Source organism: Urocitellus parryii, chromosome 5 (genome assembly GCF_045843805.1).
Source record: "Urocitellus parryii isolate mUroPar1 chromosome 5, mUroPar1.hap1, whole genome shotgun sequence".
Taxonomy (NCBI): Eukaryota; Metazoa; Chordata; class Mammalia; order Rodentia; family Sciuridae; genus Urocitellus; species Urocitellus parryii.
The window spans coordinates 111,547,370-111,567,232 of record NC_135535.1 but is presented as its reverse complement, the minus strand read 5'-3'; positions in this window follow the sequence as shown (position 1 = coordinate 111,567,232).

The window sequence follows — 19,863 nt, the reverse complement described above, 5'->3', positions numbered from 1 at the left end:
ACATACATGAACATGAATGAATTTAGGGAGTGTATAATAAGACACATATATTTCATACTTTGAAAAATCTGGAGAGTGTGTGTGTTTGTGTGTGTGTGTGTGTGTGTGTGTGTGTGTGTATATATATATATATATATATATACACACATTTTCAAACAAAACAAACACAGAGAGACTTTTAAAAAAATAAATATAAATGCCAATCAAAATTCATCATGAAATATATATCATCCTCAGATCCAAAAATATTTAATTTACTGAACATGGATTTATGTATCATGTTGTTCAAGTAGAATGCTCACCCATAGGTTGAATTTTCAGTTACAACAGCGTTTAGGAGGAGTGATCTCTTTTCACAATTTGTATCTGCCATGTCAGCCTACTCACAAGAATGTACGTGGGATACCAGGTAGGATTCTATATGTGCATGTAAAAATACATGTGCTGAATAGGCTACAGAGAAAGGGAGACAGGAATTCACATATTTGTTAACTTTACAAACACATGGAGAACTACTTCTCTTAAATTGGACTAGATTTATAACACCTAGCCTTTATAATGCCAAAGGAAAATCAAATTATACACCATGCCTCCTCTGAACTGCATGGATTGCTATTCTGTTTGGGTTATTTTCCTGCATCATTTCAGGATTGGTAATCAGAGTCTAGGAGGATATGGGTTAGTGTCAGTGATTCAATATTTTGAATAGAAAATAGGAAAATGAATCAAATGTGTATGCAATAATGTTCTACACAAAAATCTTCCCACTCTCATCAAGAACAATGCCTTGACATTACCTTTGGCCCAAGTAAGACACAATTCGAAGAGAAGTGTTAGAAAATCTGTGAATACATATATACAATGGAAAATGCTCAGGAGTTCACAACCTTGGAAGTGGTAGAGGTGTTTCCATAAGTAAGGGACAGGGTAAACACTCCACAAACATGGAGCTCTGTTGGCCTAAAGACTTCTTGTGAAACCGCCTCTGAGGTTGGACCCTTGAAATATATGTTGTTGTCAGGAGCTTTATCTTCCTTTGTAGTGCGACCATCAAAGCTTGGTCTGCATCTATGTGGCCTGGAGGACATGGTTTCTGATTTTCCAATGAATGTGATGCAGCAGTGCTGAATTCTCTCTTTGTAGGTAAACTGTGGCCACTGGGGTCTAAGTGTTTCCCCGTGTGCACTGTGAGGCCATTTGGTCATCCTCCAGTTTTCCTGGTGTTTCTTGCTGCTTCACTGGGAGTTTCCTATTTGCTTCATGAAATACAAGGAGTTCAACTGTGACACAGTGCTGGAGGGAGTTCTGTCACGTGTGCTGACTCAGGGTCCTAGGAGAATGCACCAACCAGGCTTCTATCCCACAGAGCTTGCCCCCTTAACCATAGCAACCTGATTCTGAACATTGCCCCGAAACCTCTATATATAACAAGATGCCTTTACATATAAGGGTCTGCTGGCTGCACCATGTCAGTCACAAGCCATGTGGAAGCCAATGGCAGATCCACATGGCCCCACCACAGATGCTTTATCACACACCTGCACACCACTGCTCTATGCCCACTAATCAGCAGGCTCCATCTTACTGGCATCTCTGTTCTACACCATTTTCATGAAACCCAGTCAATCAAGGCACTGTCTGGTACACTCATGATCAGCAACAGGACATCCAAAGGTTCTCCAGTGCCACCTGGTCATGGGAATTTCAAAAATTTCATGGTATTTATCAAGCCATTTTTCAAGGATGAACTTGGAGGCACTGTGGGTTTCTATATATTCAGGAACCACTAAATGGTGAGGAAGCTCATTTCAATGAAAGCTGTGGAGAAACACTCAGAGGCAAGGCTTCCCAAGAGTGGCCAAAAGGTCACATCAAGCCAGGCCCATTGAGGTCTACAATGTGAGGTCCCTGTGTGTTTTGACTCTCAATTATGGCTGCAAGGTCTTTAAGAATAAAATCATGTGATATCCTGGCTGAGATTCCCAGTGCTCTGTGGAAGCCACCCTGGGCCTAGATCTCAGTTTCCAAGTGCAACTCTCATGTGTGGCCTCCTAAAATCCCAACACAATTCATGGCAATACTTCTCTGAGTTCAGTTCCAGAATTCTGTCTCTAAGGGGAATCACGCCAGAGTTCAAGACCAGGTGGACCAAGTCATCCCTTCCAACCGCCACAGAAATGACCACAATTCAAACCAAAACACTGCCACATGGCCCTCATCTTCTTCCATATAGACACTCATCATAACCTCTGGCTGGAGGTTTCCATGATGGGGGCAGCCCAAGACAGTGTCTAGAATATGATCCCTTGCCCCTCATTTGCCTAATGTCAGGGTGGCCAGGACACCCTTCCTGTGAACCAGGAGTGATCAAACACGCCTGCCATTAATACTGCTCTGCATCTATAATTTGAACCCTACTGACTTTCGGGTATAGATTCTTTGTGTGAATTGGAGACATGAGAAAACCCAAGAACCTATGGGCTAGCCGCTGCAGGGCTTTGAAGAAATCATTTGACCCAAAGGATCAGTATTCTCACTTGATGGAGGTCAGGAACTTTCCAGAGGAAAGCGAGAGACTTCATCCACAATGACTGCTCTTTTTGCCATTTTGGCTTTGGATGCACACATGGGATCATTCTTTAATCCATCAGGTGCTGAGAATCTAAGCCACAGCCTCACACAGGGCCAAGAGGCTGATTCACACACATCCCTTTGCACAGGAATTCAGCAAAAAGCCACAGGTGATGTCCATTTATTTCCATTTGAAAACTGTTTACTTCAGGCTTCACATAGGGGTGTGTGTGTGTGTGTGTGTGTGTGTGTGTGTATATATATATATATATATATATATATATATATATATATATATATACATACACACACATTTTCAAACAAAACAAACACAGAGAGACTTTAAAAAGAAGAAATATATATGCCAATCAAAATTGATCATGAAATATGTATCATCCACAGATCCAAAAATATTTAATTTACTGAACATGGATTTATGTATCATATTGTTCAAGTAGAAAGCTCACCCATAGGTTGAATTTTCTGTTCTGACAGCATTTAGGAGGAGTGATCTCTTCTCACAATTTGTATCTGCCATGTCAGCCACCTCACAAGAATGTACGTGGGATACCAGGTAGGATTCTATATGTGCATGTAAAAATACATGTGCTGAATAGGCTACAGAGAAAGGGAGACAGGAATTCACATATTTGTTAACTTTACAAACACATGGAGAACTACTTCTCTTAAATTGGACTAGATTTATAACACCTAGCCTTTATAATGCCAAAGGAAAGTACAATTATACACCATGCCTCCTCTGAACTGCATGCATTGCTATTCTGTTTGGGTTATTTTCCTCCATCATATCAGGGTTGGTAATGAGAGTCTAGGAGGGTATGGGTTAGTGTCAGGGATTCAGTATTTTGAATGGAAAATAGGAAAATGAATCCAATGTGTATGCAATTATGTGCTACACAAAAATCTTCCCACTCTCATCAAGAACAATGCCTTGACATTACCTTTGGCCCAAGTAAGACACAATTTGAAGAGAAGAGTTAGAAAATCTGTGAATACATATATACAATGGAAAATGCTCAGGAGTTCACAACCTTGGAGGTGGTAGAGGAGTTTCCATAAGTAAAGGACAGGGTAAACAATCCACAAACTTGGAACTCTGCTGGCCTAAAGACTTCTTGGGAAACTGCCTCTGAGGTTGGACCCTTGAAATATATGTTGTTGTCAGGAGCTTTATCTTCCATTGTAGTGAGACCATCAAAGCTTGGTCTGTATCTATGTGGCCTGGAGGACATGGTTTCTGATTTTCCTATGAACATGAGGCAGCAGTGCTGAATTCTCTCTTTGTAGGTAAACTGTCGCCACTGGGGTCTAAGTGTTTCCCCGTGTGGACTGTGAGGCCATTTGATCATCCTCCACTTTTTCTGGTGTTTCTTGCTGCTTCACTGGGAGTTTCCTATTTGATTTATGAAATACAAGAGTTCAACTGGGACACAGTGCTGGAGGGAGTTCTGTCACGTGTGCTGACTCAGCGTCCTAGGAGAATGCACCAACCAGGCTTCTATCCCACAGAGCTTGCCCCCTTGACCATAGCAACATGATTCTGAACATTGCCCGGAAACCTCTCCATATAACAAGATGCCTTTACATATAAGGGTCTGCTGGCTGCACCGTGTCAGTCACAAGCCATGTGGAAGCCAATGGCAGATCCACATGGCCCCACCACAGATGTTTTATCACACACCTGCACACCACTGCTCTAGGCCCACTAATCAGCAGGCTCCAACATACTGGCATCTCTGTTCTACACCGTTTTCATGAAACCCAGTCAATCAAGGCACTGTCTGGTACACTCATGATCAGCAACAGGACATCCAAAGGTTCTCCAGTGCCACCTGGTCATGGGAATTTCAAAAATTTCATGGTATTTATCAAGCCATTTTTCAAGGATGAACTTGGAGGCACTGTGGCTTTCTATTCATTTAGGAACCACTAAATGGTGAGGAAGCTCATTTCAATGAAAGCTCTGGAGAAACACTCAGAGGCAAAGCTTCCCACGAGCGGCCAAAAGGTCACATCAAGCCAGGCCCATTGAGGTCTACAATGTGAGGTCCCTGTGTGTTTTGACTCTCAATTTTGGCTGCCAGGTCTTTAAGAATAAAATCATGTGATATCCTGGCTGAGATTCCCAGTGCTCTGTGGAAAGCCACCCTGGGCCTAGATATCATTTTCCAAGGGCAACTCTCATGCATGGCCTCCTAAAATCCCAACACAATTCATGGCAATACTTCTCTGAGTTCAGTTCCAGAACTCAGTCTCTAAGGGGAATCACGCCAGAGTTCAAGACCAGGTGGACCAAGTCATCCCTTCCAACTGCCACAGAAATGACCACAATTCAAACCAAAACACTGCCACATGGCCCTCATCTTCTTCCATAGAGACACTCATCATAACCTCTGGCTGGAGGTTTCAATGAGGCAGGCAGCCCTAGAGAGTGTCTAGAATAAGCTCCCTTGCCCCTCATTTGCCTAATGTTAGTGTGGCCTGGACACCCTTCCTGTGAACCAGGAGTGATCAAATACACCTGCCATTAATACTGGTCTGCTTCTCCAATTTTAGGCCTCATGACTTTTGGGTATAGATTCTTTGTGTGAATTGGAGACATGAGAAAACCCAAGAACCTATGGGCTAGCCTCTGCAGGGCTTTGAAGAACTCATTTGATACAAAGGATCCCTGTTCTCACTTGATGGAGGTCAGGAACCTTCCAGTGGAAAGTGAGAGTCTTCATCCACAATGACTGCTTTTTTTGCCATTTTGGCTTTGGATGCACACATGGGATCTTTCTTTAATCCATCAGGTGCTGAGAATCTAAGCCACAGCCTCACACAGGGCCAAGAGGCTGATTCACACACATCCCTTTGCACAGGAATCAAGCAAAAAGCCACAGGTTTTGCCCTTCATTTCTATTTGAAAACTGTTTACTTCAGGCTTCAAATATGGGTGGCCTGAGGCAAAGACCTTCCTGACTTTCAGGACAACAGAAGAATAGGTAAGGAAAAGGCCCAAAGCAGGGTTTCTCCACTGACACTTTACTGGTCACACTGATATCTGAGTTTTCTTAGATGCTTGCCATTCCCTTCAGTTATCCAGTACATGGCCATGTCACAGAGCTGGGTTGTGGTACATATCTTGGACACAAAACCTTGAGCCTATTCTGGAGATTGGCCAGAATTCAGGAAGAAAACAGGAACTTAGCAAGATAGTAGGTGTTGCCCATAGATAAGGCAAGCCCCAGTCCATTCATAAATTGGAAAGGATGAATGCTGGAAAGTTTTCTACTAGACAGGATGCCTCCATTGATTCATTCTCTTTTCCAATGTCTACAACCAGGGATACAGTGGGATACACAGATATAGAAACACTCGCCTTGTCAAAAGACTTACTAGAAACAGTCCACTCCAAACCAAACAAACTGTGTTTCCTACCTATTCTCAGAACATGAGACAAAACCATAAACTCACAACCACACCCACTAAGGCACCTCCTTCCCGGAAGTAGGTGTGTGACAATCCAGAGTGTCTTCTGACTGGTGGGCCATACAATGTTCCCCCAAAATGGCCAGTCCTGTCTCAGATCTGGCCTCCTTGGCCTACTCAATGAAGTTGTCAGGAGCCACCAGTGAGCCACTCACTACCTGCTTTCTCAGAAAAGTCCCCTCTTCAGAGCTTTCCTGGCATTTGGTCATCCTCACATCAGTAGGTACCAAGAAAGACTGACTCTGTCCTTGGTAAATTCAAACAAGTGAGCCCACTGGGACTGGGACTGAAACTGACTCTGGGTGCCTGGCTTCCTGGTTGCCAAGTTCAGAGAGTTCCATCACAAAAGAAGTGAGGTGAGGTCACTTCCTTCAGGAACTGAATGAGGTCACTGCCTTGGCAACCAAATTGTCCTAACAGTTGCTTCCATGGGTCCTATGTGATGGAGGCTGCCCGTGCTTCCTGTGACACTTTCACAAGTTAGAATGGTATATCCTCCATAGGAACCCAGAAACAGCTTTCCACACAGGCCTGGTTTGGTCCATCTTGTCTACATTAAGAAGACTGCGGCTCATTCAGACACAACCCTTCATCCTGACCAGGTTGTTTGCCATGGAAGATGACTTTTGCTCTCTCATGTCCTTCAGAGCTGCCTACATCTTCTCCAGGGTTCATTTCTGCATGGACCTTTGAGTTCTCAGCAGGTGGAAGATCCCCTACATTCCTCTATTGTAAGATCAACTCTGTCCCTGCTCTTCTGTAAAGTTGGATTGAGGGAACAGTGTATGGTTAGGGGTAAGAACATGTTTGATTTGGGTTAGGAATCATTCTACTATATGATGAATGGAATTGGGAACCTGCGATATTTATAATAATATATAGGTGAAGTATATGTATGAAAACAGAAATCTAAGTAAGCTTTGAAGCCCAGAAGGACATTGGGCCCTTGACTGGGATACTTAGCTTTGAATTACATTCTGCACAGATGTCTCAGATAAATTGATATACAATGGCATAAGACCTTGTACCTTGGATCATTGAAGGTGGAAGAGAACATCCATTCAAAAATTGATAGTAGGTAGGATTAGGAAAATAGTCAGTAGGTTTAGCAAGAAGAGTGAGTATAACATTTGGACCAAAAGTTCTTTAGCAGTATGGTGTCAGTTAGAGAGTAGATGTAAATGTCAGCACATGTGAAGAGTCAGTCACAAGAATGAATATGGGAAATTATGTAGGAAAGCAGATATCAATAGAGACATTGGGAAATCAGTCAAAGTATAAAGTGAGTGATAGGATTAGATATTTTCAAAGGGGTTGAGGTTGAATATGTAATCGTAGGACGAAGCAACTGTGTAGTCACCAATAGGATTGACATTTGAGAGCATTAGGCCCCTGGACAAGGATGTTTTTAGTAATCCATGCTCACTTTCCATTTAGACTTTGGTACAATGATAAGTGTGAAATTTGCATTATGTGTCCAGAATATCACTGGGATCAAATGTATATGTAGATCAGGTGACATGAGTATTACCTCCACCATTTCTGGGAGCAACATCTTGCAGACGTATTGATTAGTATTTGGGGGCACCAATAGGTGTACCCTGTGTCTATGAATATAGAGATAATGCATGAATAGACCATACTGTGAATAAATAATATAACTGGTTCCAATTGACATAATGGATTGAACTGATACCTGAAAATATATTGGAAATCTGATATTGATACACAATCATTCTTTCCAACCAGTTATATATCTAATGTTAATATTAGGGTTCTGGTTTACCATGAGGGTGTGTGAGATTTGCTTGAAAAGTGATTATGGTAATCGAAAATAATGTGTTTGGAAAGAAGTCTCATGAAAAGACCAGTCCAGACGTATACAGGAGTACATGTGTTCTGAAGCAGGAAGTGATTGAAAGTGAACCAAATGCCTGGAAATTTGTGAACTTGTGGATGAAATATATATCCTATGATGTGCATTAACTGAAGAAATAGTGATGTACCAGTGTCGAAAAAAAAGAAACGTCAAAATACACATCATGTATCATAGGAATCTACTTGCATTGATGCTAAACTCGGTCAGTTACTGTAGAAATATTAGGATTTCTAAGCACCATTCACTACGAAACAAATGTGTATTTCAGGTGGATGAATATTTCTGAGAATATTCTTTTGAAAAGATGATTATAAATCCACATACATGAACATGAATGAATTTAGGGAGTGTATAATAAGACATATATTTCATACTTTGAGAACTCAGGATAGAGTGTGTGTGTGTGTGTGTGTGTATATATATATATATATATATATATATATATATACACATATATATATACATTCAAACAATACAAACACACAGAGACTTTAAAAAGTCGAAATATATATGCCAATCAAAATTCCTCATGATATATATATATATATCATCCACAGATCCAAAAATATTTAATTTATTGAACATGGATTTATGTATCATGTTGTTCAAGTAGAAAGCTCACCCATAGTTTGAATTTTCTGTTCCAACAGCATTTAGGAGGAGTGATCTCTTCTCACAATTTGTATCTGCCATGTCAGCCACCTCACAAGAATGTACGTGAGATACCAGGTAGGATTCTATACGTGCATGTAAAAACACATGTGCTGAATAGGCTACAGAGAAAGGGATACAGGAATTCACATATTTGTTAACTTTACAAACACATGGAGAACTACTTCTCTTAAATTGTACTAGATTTATAACACCTAGCGTTTATAATGCAAAAGGAAAGTCCAATTATACACCATGCCTCCTCTGAACTTCATGTATTGCTATTCTGTTTGGGTTATTTTCCTCCATCATATCAGGATTGGTAATCAGAGTCTAGGAGGGTATGTGCTAGGAGCCACAGCAAAAATATTGATACAGGCACCTTTGGGTTTAGTGACTGCCAGCCCGCCATTGAGATTATGATTATGTTAAGTTACATTCATATGGTAATTGCACTCCTGCTGATTACCTGGGCCCGTTATGGGTCTCAGGTTACTCATGTCACTCTTGTAATGGGAGAGTTCCCATTGGTTGGGAAAGGATGGTAGGAGTGTGTTCCGGGGGAATTGGGGCCCCCGTCTCAGGTAGAACACACGTGGGTGGACCCACTTGTTAGGGGACGCACACGGCCTCTCACAAAATAAAACTTTGTTTCAGTTTGACTGGCTTGTGTTTTTGTGCCCAGCCGGGTTGCAAGATTGCAAGCTGGCGTACACTGACAGCCCAGCAGGGAGGCGACCAGCAGGAAGGCATCAGGCGGTACTCGGCGACAGCAGAGGCAGGAGCGAGCTCCGAAAAGCCTGCATGGCCTGGGCCGAGCAGCCTGCAGCATTTTGGTGGCCCTGTATGGGGAACGCCCAAAATTTAAAGGTGAGTAATATCGCTGACCCCTAAGGAAAGGCGACAGAATGGGTATTCCTGTTTTGATTTATTCTGCTTTTATTTCAGGCTCTCTAGCCTTACAATTTTTTCAGGCGAATTGGGAAAAATGGTTGGCTCAAGGTTTGAAGTTATTCGGCCCTGAGAGAGAGAAAATTGATATAATCATTTTCCTCCTCTCCGTTTCTGTTTCATTCTGTTTTGGCTTTCTTCTAACCTATCTTATTGGGTTATGTTATCTTTATAGTAGATTAGAATCTAGTAAAAAACAAATCGAAAAACTGTTAAGTAAATTGTTAGAGGTCCAGGCCATGGCAGAAAACATATTAGGTCAAGCAAAACAAAAGGTCTCTCAAGCTAGTCAGACAGAAGAAAATTTGAAGAAGGCAAGCTCAGGGAAAAAACGGTCGTCAGATAGGGAGGCTGCTACTAACTCCGTTCCACCACCAGAGGGCGTAATTCAACCAACAGCTTTACCTGCCTCCATAGATGATGAACGGAATCCTGAGGCTGGACCCCAAAAGTTAGCATGCCCTGTAGTTGAGCGGGGAGAAGAAAGACAACGAGCTTACCGTGCCTTAGATTTCAAAATAGTAAAGCAATTAAACGAAGCTGTAGCAACCTACGGCCCGGCCGCTCCCTTCACAGTCAATATGGTTGAATCTATTACCAGCTGGGTCTTAACACCAGCAGATTGGGCTAACGTGTGTCAGTCTGTGCTAAATGGAGGACAATATTTATTATGGAAATTTGCCAATGAGGAATTTTGCAAGGAGACAGCTAGGCGACATGCAGCAGCAGGTTACCCTGAAAGAGATTTACAAATGTTATTAGGGAGAGGAGCCTATGAAGGTCAGAGGCAACAGATCGGATATGATCCTGGCGTATACGCTCAGATTGCTATAGATGCAATTAGGGCATGGAAAACTTTGAAGGGACAAGGGGATTTACAAGGTCAACTATCTAAGATAATACAAGGAGTTAATGTGCCCTACGCTGACTTTGTAGCTAGACTTATTGAAACAGCCTCTGAGACATTTGAAAATACAGAACAGGCAATGCCATTTATAAAACAACTGGCTTACGATCAAGCAAATCGTTGCTGCAAAGAGGTCATTAGACCATGGAAACATGAAGATTTAAACACATATATTAAATTATGTAGAGACATTAATGAACAAGGACAAGTCATGGCAGCTGAAGTAAAACAGGCTTTAGATACCAAGCCAAAAACATGCTATAATTGCAATCAAAAAGGACATTTTAAAAGAAATTGCCCCATAGGAGGAGGGTTTAACAAAGCTAGGTATCAAAGGAGTAGAATCCCGGGTATTTGCCCACGATGCCATAGAGGGAGACATTGGGCTAATGAATGCCGTTCTCAAACCACCATAGAGGGTATTCCGTTATCAAAAAATGGACAAAGACCAAGTGTCTACCCATGATATCGTGGAGAAAGGTATCAGGCCCCGTTGCCAAAAAATGAATTGGAGGGCCCAATGCCCGGGGCCCAAAACCACAAATATACGGGGCAATGGAGGAACCCAACAGCACCATCAAGGTGGTGCCCAGGATGCATTATCCATTGGATCCCTCATCAGACAGACTAGAGGGAGCGCAGGGTTGGACATCTGTGCCTCCGCCAGAGCAGTATTAACTCCAGAGATGGGAGTTCAAATCATTCCCACAGGAATAAAAGGACCTCTTCCCCAGGGAACAGTAGGCTTATTATTAGGACGCAGTTCTTCTACACTTAAAGGACTTATGATAAGTCCTGGGGTAATTGATCCCGATTATGAGGGAGAAATAAAAATCATAGCTAGTTCTCCAAGAGGTATATCAGTAATTTCATCAGGAGATAGAATAGCACAGTTATTAATAATACCAAGCCTACATGATACATTTTCCAGTTGTAATCTAGAAAGAGGTTCCAAGGGATTAGGCTCCACAGGTGTAGATTGGGCTATGCTTTCTTTAAATTTAGATTATCGCCCTATGCTAAAATTAAATATTCAAGGACATGACTTTAATGGACTGCTGGACACAGGCGCTGACCTCAGCATCATATCTCGCCAGGAATGGCCTAAGCACTGGCCATTGCAACAAGCCACCCAAACGCTTAGAGGCCTAGGGGTGGCGACTAATCCCCATAGAAGTGCAATGGTATTAGATTGGAAGGATCCTGAAGGATGTGAAGGAACTATACAGCCCTATGTATTGGACCATCTCCCCATAAATTTATGGGGACGAGACGTCCTAGATCAATTAGGATTGACATTAACAAATAACGTCAATCCTAACGCGCCCACTACTAGGGCAAAACAAGGCTTTAGAAAAGAAAAGAGATTAAGAGATCAAGAACAAGATATAACAGCACCAATTCAAATAGATCAAGAAATAAATAAACATGGATTGGGTTTTCAAAAAGGGCCACTGAGACAATCAAAATTACTTGGAAATCAGAAAGACCAGTGTGGGTTCCTCAGTGGCCCCTAACTAAAGAAAAGATACAAGTAGCCCATGATCTGGTCAAACAGCAATTAGCGGAAGGACATATACAACCTTCCGTATCTCCCCATAATACTCGCATTTTTGTCATTAAAAAGAAATCTGGTAAATGGAGATTATTACAAGATTTAAGAGCCATTAATAATGAGATGGTTATTATGGGACCTGCTCAATCAGGGATTCCCCAATTGTCTGCTCTACCAAAAACCTGGCATGTTCTAGCTATAGATATTAAAGATTGTTTCTTCTCAATTCCAATTCATCCCGAGGGTAGTCCACATTTTGCATTTACTATCCCTGCACTGAATCATGAAGGTCCTGATCAGAGATATGAACGGAAAGTACTCCCTCAAGGGATGGCTAACAGCCCAACTTTGTGCCAAATTTATGTTGATAAAGCAATCCAGCCACTTAGAAATCAAAATCCTGAACTACAGATATTTCACTACATGGATGATGTGTTAATGGCACATAAAGATAAAAACACATTGCTAGAATGTTATGCCACACTTACAAACTTATTAAAAAATTATAATCTAGAGATAGCAATAGATAAAGTACAATTAAATCTTCCAATTAATTATTTAGGAGTTCTATTATCCTCAACCATGGTCCGTCCACCAAAAATTCAAATACGAGTAGATCAACTCAAATCGCTTAATGACTTTCAAAAGTTATTGGGAGATATAAATTGGATAAGGCCTTATCTAGGCATACCAACAGGAGAATTAGGACCTTTATTTGATATTCTAAAAGGTCCATCAGATACAAATTCACCCCGCATGTTAACGCCTGAAGCTAGAAAGACATTAAAAATCATTGAGGCATATATGGAAAATATGCATTTGGATAGAATTGATATAAGTTTGCCTTTATTATTTATTGTACTACCGACAAAAAATATTCCTACAGGAGTATTTTGGCAAGAAGGTCCATTATTATGGATACATTTATCTTATTCTCCTAATACTATTCTTACTAGATATCCTGACGCTGTAGGGCAATTAATACTCAAAGGAATAAAAGCAGCAAAAGGAGTGTTTGGGATTTCTCCCATTAAAATTATTACTCCATATACTATGCATCAAATTGATGAGTTAGCTAATGAGTTAAATACTTGGGCAATAATCATGTGTAAATCTAGTGTTGCATTTGATAATCACTTGCCATCTAATCCTTTGTTGTCTTTTTGGTCTAAGCATCCTGTAGTTTTTCCAAAAATGACAAGAAAAACCCCTATCATAAATGCTCCAAATATATTCACTGATGGGTCAAACAATGGTACAGCAGCAGTAGTTACTCCTGATCAAACTTTCACATTTTTAGTACCCAAACAATCAGCTCAAAAGGTAGAGCTCAATGCAGTATTGCAAGCTTTTATGATGTTCAAAGATTCTACATTTAATTTATTTTCTGATAGTCAGTATGTAGTTAATGCTATTGTATCTCTTGAAGATGCTGGTAGGATTTCTCCTTCCTCTACTGTTTTCTCTTTGTTTTCTGCTATACAAAGTCTAATCTGGGATAGAAAGGATCCATTCTTTATAGGACATATCAGAGCACATACAGGATTGCCTGGAGCCCTTAGTTTGGGTAATGAACTAGCAGATAAATCTACACATGACATACATATTTTCACCACAATAGAAGAAGCTATAAATTTTCATAAAAGGTTCCATGTCAATGCTAATACTTTACAAAAACGTTTTAAAATAACCAAAGAACAAGCCAGACACATAATAAAACAATGTCAAAATTGTGTGACATTTTTGCCACAAGTTAATCTTGGAGTCAATCCTAGAGGACTGGTACCTAACCATATTTGGCAGATGGACGTCACACACTTGCCAGAATTTGGAAAATTAAAATATTTACATGTTACAGTTGATACTTCTTCTGGATTTTTGATGGGCTCCCTTCATCCTGGAGAAAAACCTAAAGATGTTATAGCTCATTGCTTACAAAATTTTGCCACTGTGGGTGTTCCTAAACAGTTAAAAACTGATAACGGTCCTGGTTACACCTCCAAGTCTTTTAAACAATTTTGCTCATCATTTGGCATTACTCATATAACAGGAATCCCATACAACCCACAGGGACAAGGCATAGTTGAAAGAGCTCATCAAACTATTAAAATGTACTTATTAAAACAAAAGGAGGGAATTAGTAAGGGGTATATATCCCCCAAAGATAAACTTAAAATAACCCTTTTTACTCTAAACTTTCTAAATTTGGATTCATCAGGACTTAGTGCTGCGGAAAGACATATGTATCCGAAAAATGTACATAAGCCTAAGGTACTTTGGAAAGATATTCTAACAGGACAATGGAAAGGTCCGGACCCAGTAATAGTCTGGAGTCGGGGCTCCGTCTGTGTTTTTCCACAGGAGGAACAGCAAACAATTTGGATTCCAGAGAGATTAACTAAAACAATTTCTACAGAAAAAGAAGATGATTTGACTCAAATCCATGACAACTGATATCCAGAGTTCCAGCCTGGCTATTCTTACATCTGCGACAGTGATTTACCACGGTGCCTTTTTCAATATCTATTTCATTATTTGCATTTTTCCCACATCATAAAGTTCTATTTTATTTTATTTTATTTTATTTTATTCTACCTTATTTTTTGAGCTCATACAAACCTAGGTTAATGTTTTTCTGATCAGTTTTATTTTTTGACTGTGTTTTATTTTTTTTTAACTGTAAAGATTTTAAACATTGCAATGGAGATTTCACCTAGCTATAGCTACAAGGCCTTTATTTACTATTGTCTTATATGTTCTATGTTATGTATGCACTGTTTTGTGTTGTATGTCTGTATGTGTGTATGTCCATATTTCATTTATAAGGAGCGCTCATGTATAAATAGATACAAGAATCCAAAAACAAATTTTAAGTCACGTGACTTATATGGTTTAATTTACATTAGGTAAACAGCTGTTATAAATTTTGCTTTTTTTTTTTAAAGAGAGAGTGATAGAGGAGAGAGAGAGAGAGAGAGAGAGAATTTTTAATTTTTTTTTTATTTTTTAGTTCTCGGTGGACACAACATCTTTGTTGGTATGTGATGGTGAGGATCGAACCTGGGACGCACGCATGCCAGGCGAGCGTGCTACCGCTTGAGCCACATCCCCAGCCCCATAAATTTTGCTTTTAAAGGTGGTTAACAGATCTGTTTGTTTACTTTCACCTTTCCTTTTCATTATATTTAATAATTCTGTTCAGGATAATGTCTCTTTAGCAACATGGCCATAATTCCCATCTCCATCCCAGTGCCAGTGAAGACTAAGATAAAACCAAACTACAACTTTTATGTTAGCTATCACAGTAAACTGTATAAACTGATACATCAATCAATATAACTCAATAAGACTGCTCAATCAAGGACTTAATTTACTTTGGGAGGAAATGGACATATTGATAGACTCCTCCACTTTGAACTGCTCAATCAAGGACTTAATTTACTTTGTGAGGAAATGGACATATTGATAGACTCCTCCACTTTGAAGTGCTTACACAACTTGCCTGGACTATGTATCACCTGTATGCATTGTGCTCTATTTGTTGATACAGCCAACTGGTAGTGCTAAATATCTTAGCCGATGTGTCACCAGTGGTGAGGCAGGAACCTCACCCCCCCACTGGTGCTTAGGCCTATCCACAAGCATGGCTATGCTGGACCGGTAGTCAGTGACGGGTTGATCTGGTTACAGTGGATTCAACCTAAGACAGGAAACTGACGTGTAAAGGTCAGTTCTCCCATGACGGGTAAGAACCACATGTTAAATTGGACAACCTAACAGGCACGGTCCCTAGCCACATTGCCTGTTGTTTAATTAAACAGAAGGGTGCAGGATAGAGTGCCAGGGATCCCAACAGCCTGCAGCAGGACCCGGGAGATCCAGGCCAACTGATTCGCGCAGCCTGCCCTGCTGCTACAGAAGGCGTGGCGCCTCAGTGAAGCCATTAATTAGCAAGCAGGGAGGTTAGGAACTGCCATTAGGTGGAATCCTGCCAGCCAAGCCCACACGGACCCTTGGGCCGAGCACGGGATCTCAGAAGGGGAAGGAAGCGGTACAGTCCCATCCCCCACAGCGGACACTCCACAGAGGCAATCAGCAGCCACCATCCGGTAAAGCTGAAGGATACACAGCCACTCTCCTTCAGAGTGCAACATCAAAACAGGTTGGTGTCATTCAGCTCACCCCCCAGACAGTGGGAATTCGCATAAAATCTCTCCAAGGCTTGCCGGGAGAAGGAGTATCAAGCTGAGCCTCCATAAAGACTAGGGGGAAACTAGAGACACCTGACCTCTAACCCCTCCTCCCAGTAGCCGCCAAAAGGAAACCTGGCTAGCCAGCACTGGGGGAGGGGCAAGCAGAAAAAATCAAAGTGATAGAGTGCCAGGGATCCCAACTGCAGCAGGACCCGGGAGATCCAGGCCAACTGATTTGCGCAGCCTGCCCTGCTGCTACAGAAGGCGTGGCGCCTCAGTGAAGCCATTAATTAGCAAGCAGGGAGGTTAGGGACTGCCATTATGTGGAATCCCGCCAGCCAAGCCCACAAGGACACTTGGGCCGAGCATGGGATCTCAGAAGGGGAAGGAAGCGGTACAGTCCCATCCCCCACAGCGGACACTCCACCGAGGCAGTCAGCAGCCACCATCCGGTAAAGCTGAAGGATACACCGCCACTCTCCTTCAGAGTGCAACATCAAAACAGGTTGGTGTCATTCAGCTCACCCCCCAGACAGCGGGAATTCGCATAAAATCTCTCCTAGGCTTGCCGGGAGAGGGAGTATCAAGCTGAATCTCCATAAAGACTAGGGGGAAACCAGAGACACCTGACCTCCAACCCCTCCTCCCAGTAGCAGCCAAAAGGAAACCTGGCTAGCCAGCGCTGGGGGAGGGGCAAGCAGAAAAAATCAAAGTGATAGAGTGCCAGGGATCCCAACAGCCTGCAGCAGGACCCGGGAGATCCAGGCCAACTGATTCGCGCGGCCTGCCCTGTGGCTACAGAAGGTGTGGCGCCTCAGTGAAGCCATTAATTAGCAAGCAGGGAGGTTAGGGACTGCCATTATGTGGAATCCTGCCAGCCAAGCCCACACGGACCCTTGGGCCGAGCACGGGATCTCAGAAGGGGAAGGAAGCGGTACAGTCCCATCCCCCACAGCGGACACTCCACCGAGGCAGTCAGCGGCCACCATCTGGTAAAGCTGAAGGATACACCGCCACTCTCCTTCAGAGTGCAACATCAAAACAGGTTGGTGTCATTCAGCTCACCCCCCAGACAGCGGGAATTCACATAAAATCTCTCCTAGGCTTGTCGGGAGAGGGAGTATCAAGCTGAGCCTCCATAAAGACTAGGGGGAAACTAGAGACACCTGACCTCCAAGCCCTCCTCCCAGTAGCAGCCAAAAGGAAACCTGGCTAGCCAGCGCTGGGGGAGGGGCAAGCAGAAAAAATCAAAGTGTTAGAGTGCCAGGGATCCCAACTGCAGCAGGACCCAGGAGATCCAGGCCAACTGATTCGCGCGGCCTGCCCTGTGGCTACAGAAGGCGTGGCGCCTCAGTGAAGCCATTAATTAGCAAGCAGGGAGGTTAGGGACTGCCATTAGGTGGAATCCCGCCAGCCAAGCCCACACGGACCCTTGGGCCGAGCAAGGGATCTCAGAAAGGGAAGGAAGCGGTACAGTCCCATCCCATCCCCCACAGCGGACACTCCATCCAGGCAGTCAGCGGCCACCATCCAGGAAAGCTGAAGGATACACCACCACTCTCCAACAGCTTGCAAAATCAAAACAGCCAGCAGCAGGACCCCGGAGATCCAGGCAAACTGATTTGCGCGGCCTGCCCCGCAGCTACAGAAGGTGTGGTGCCTCAGAGAAGCCATTAATTAGCAAGCAGGGAGGTTAGGGACTGCCATTAGGTGGAATTCCGCCAGCCAAGCCCACCGCCCACGCCCGGAACAGGCCCAGCGACCTGCCAGCATGGTAGTCACGACACCCCAATTGGAATAGGGACAGAGCAGAGCAGCCTTCCACTCCCGGAACAGGCCCAGAGAGACGCCAGCGTGGTAGACACGTCACCCCAATTGGAGTAGGGGCACAGCCGCCGCCCGCACCTGCAAGGGAGACTTTTCAACTATACAAGAGCAACATAAATAAATAGGGTGTAAATTTCAAAAACACAACAGTTGCACCAAGCAGAAAGAAACGCGAGCAGTATGAAAAGACAAGGAAAGAAAGGACCACAAGCAATGCAGGTCAACTCAACTTTAGAAGAGGTAATAGCTGCAACAGATGGAATATCAGATAAAGAGTTCAGGATATATATGCTTCAGATGATCTGGAGTCTCAAGGAAGACATGAGACAGCAAAATCAGACAATGAAAGATCACATTGACAAACAAATCCAGGAAGTAAAAGATCAATTTCACAGGGAGATAGAGGTAATAAAAAACAAACAAATAGAAATTCTAGAAATGCAGGAAACAATCAACCAACTTAAAAACTCAATTGAGAATACTACCAGCAGAGTAGATCACTTAGAAGAGAGAACATCAGACAATGAAGACAAAGTATTTCAACTGGAAAAGAACATAGACAGCTCAGCAAGTCTGCTAAGAAACCATGAGCAGAACATCCAAGAATTATGGGACAATATCAAAAGACCAAATTTAAGAGTCATTGGGATACAGGAAGGCACAGAGCTCCATTCCAAAGGAATAAACAGTCTATTCAGTGAAATTATACAAGAAAACTTCCCAGAATTGAAGAATGAGACAGAATCCCAAATCCTAGAAGCCTACAGGATGCCGAATGTGCAAAATCATAAGAGATCCACACCTAGACACATTATAATGAAGATGTCCAACATACAGAATAAGGAGAGAATTTTAAAAGCTGCAAGAGAAAGAAAGCAGATTACATTTAGGGGTAAACCAATCAGGATAACAGCTGATCTCTCAACACAGACTCTGAAAGCTAGAAGATCCTGGAATAACATATTTCAAACACTGAAAGACAATGGGCTCCAACCAAGAATCTTGTATCCGGCGAAATTAAGCTTCAGGTTAGAAGATGAAATTAAAACCTTCCACGATAAACAAAAGTTAAAAGAATTCGCAGCTAGAAAACCATCTCTTCAAAAAATCCTTGGCAAAATATTACAGGAAGAGGAAATGGAAAATAACATTGAAAACCAACAATGGGAGGTAGGACAGTAAAGGGGGGAAAGTAGTCAAAGAGGATAACAAATCAGGTTTAGTAACATCAATAAACAAATATGGATAGAAGAACAAACCATATCTCAATAATAACCCTAAATGTTAATGGCTTAAACTCACCAATTAAGAGACACAGGCTAGTAGAATGGATCAAAAAACAAGACCCAACAATATGCTGTCTACAGGAGACGCATTTGATAGGAAAAGATATACATAGACTGAAGGTGAAAGGTTGGGAAAAATCATATCACTCATATGGACCGCGGAAACAAGCAGGAGTGTCCATACTCATATCTAATAAAATAGATTTCAAGCCAAAGCTAATCAAAAGGGATATAGAAGGACACTTCATACTGCTCAAGGGAACCATACACCAACAAGACATAACAATCATAAATATATATGCCCCAAATAATGGTGCAGCTGTGTTCATCAAGCAAACTCTTCTCAAGTTCAAGAGTCTAATAGACCACCATACAATAATCATGGGAGACTTCAACACACCTCTCTCACCACTGGACAGATCTTCCAAACAAAAGTTAAATAAGGAAACTATAGAACTCAATAACACAATTAACAACCTAGACTTAATTGACATATATAGACTATACCACCCAACATCAAGTAGCTACACTTTTTTCTCAGCAGCACA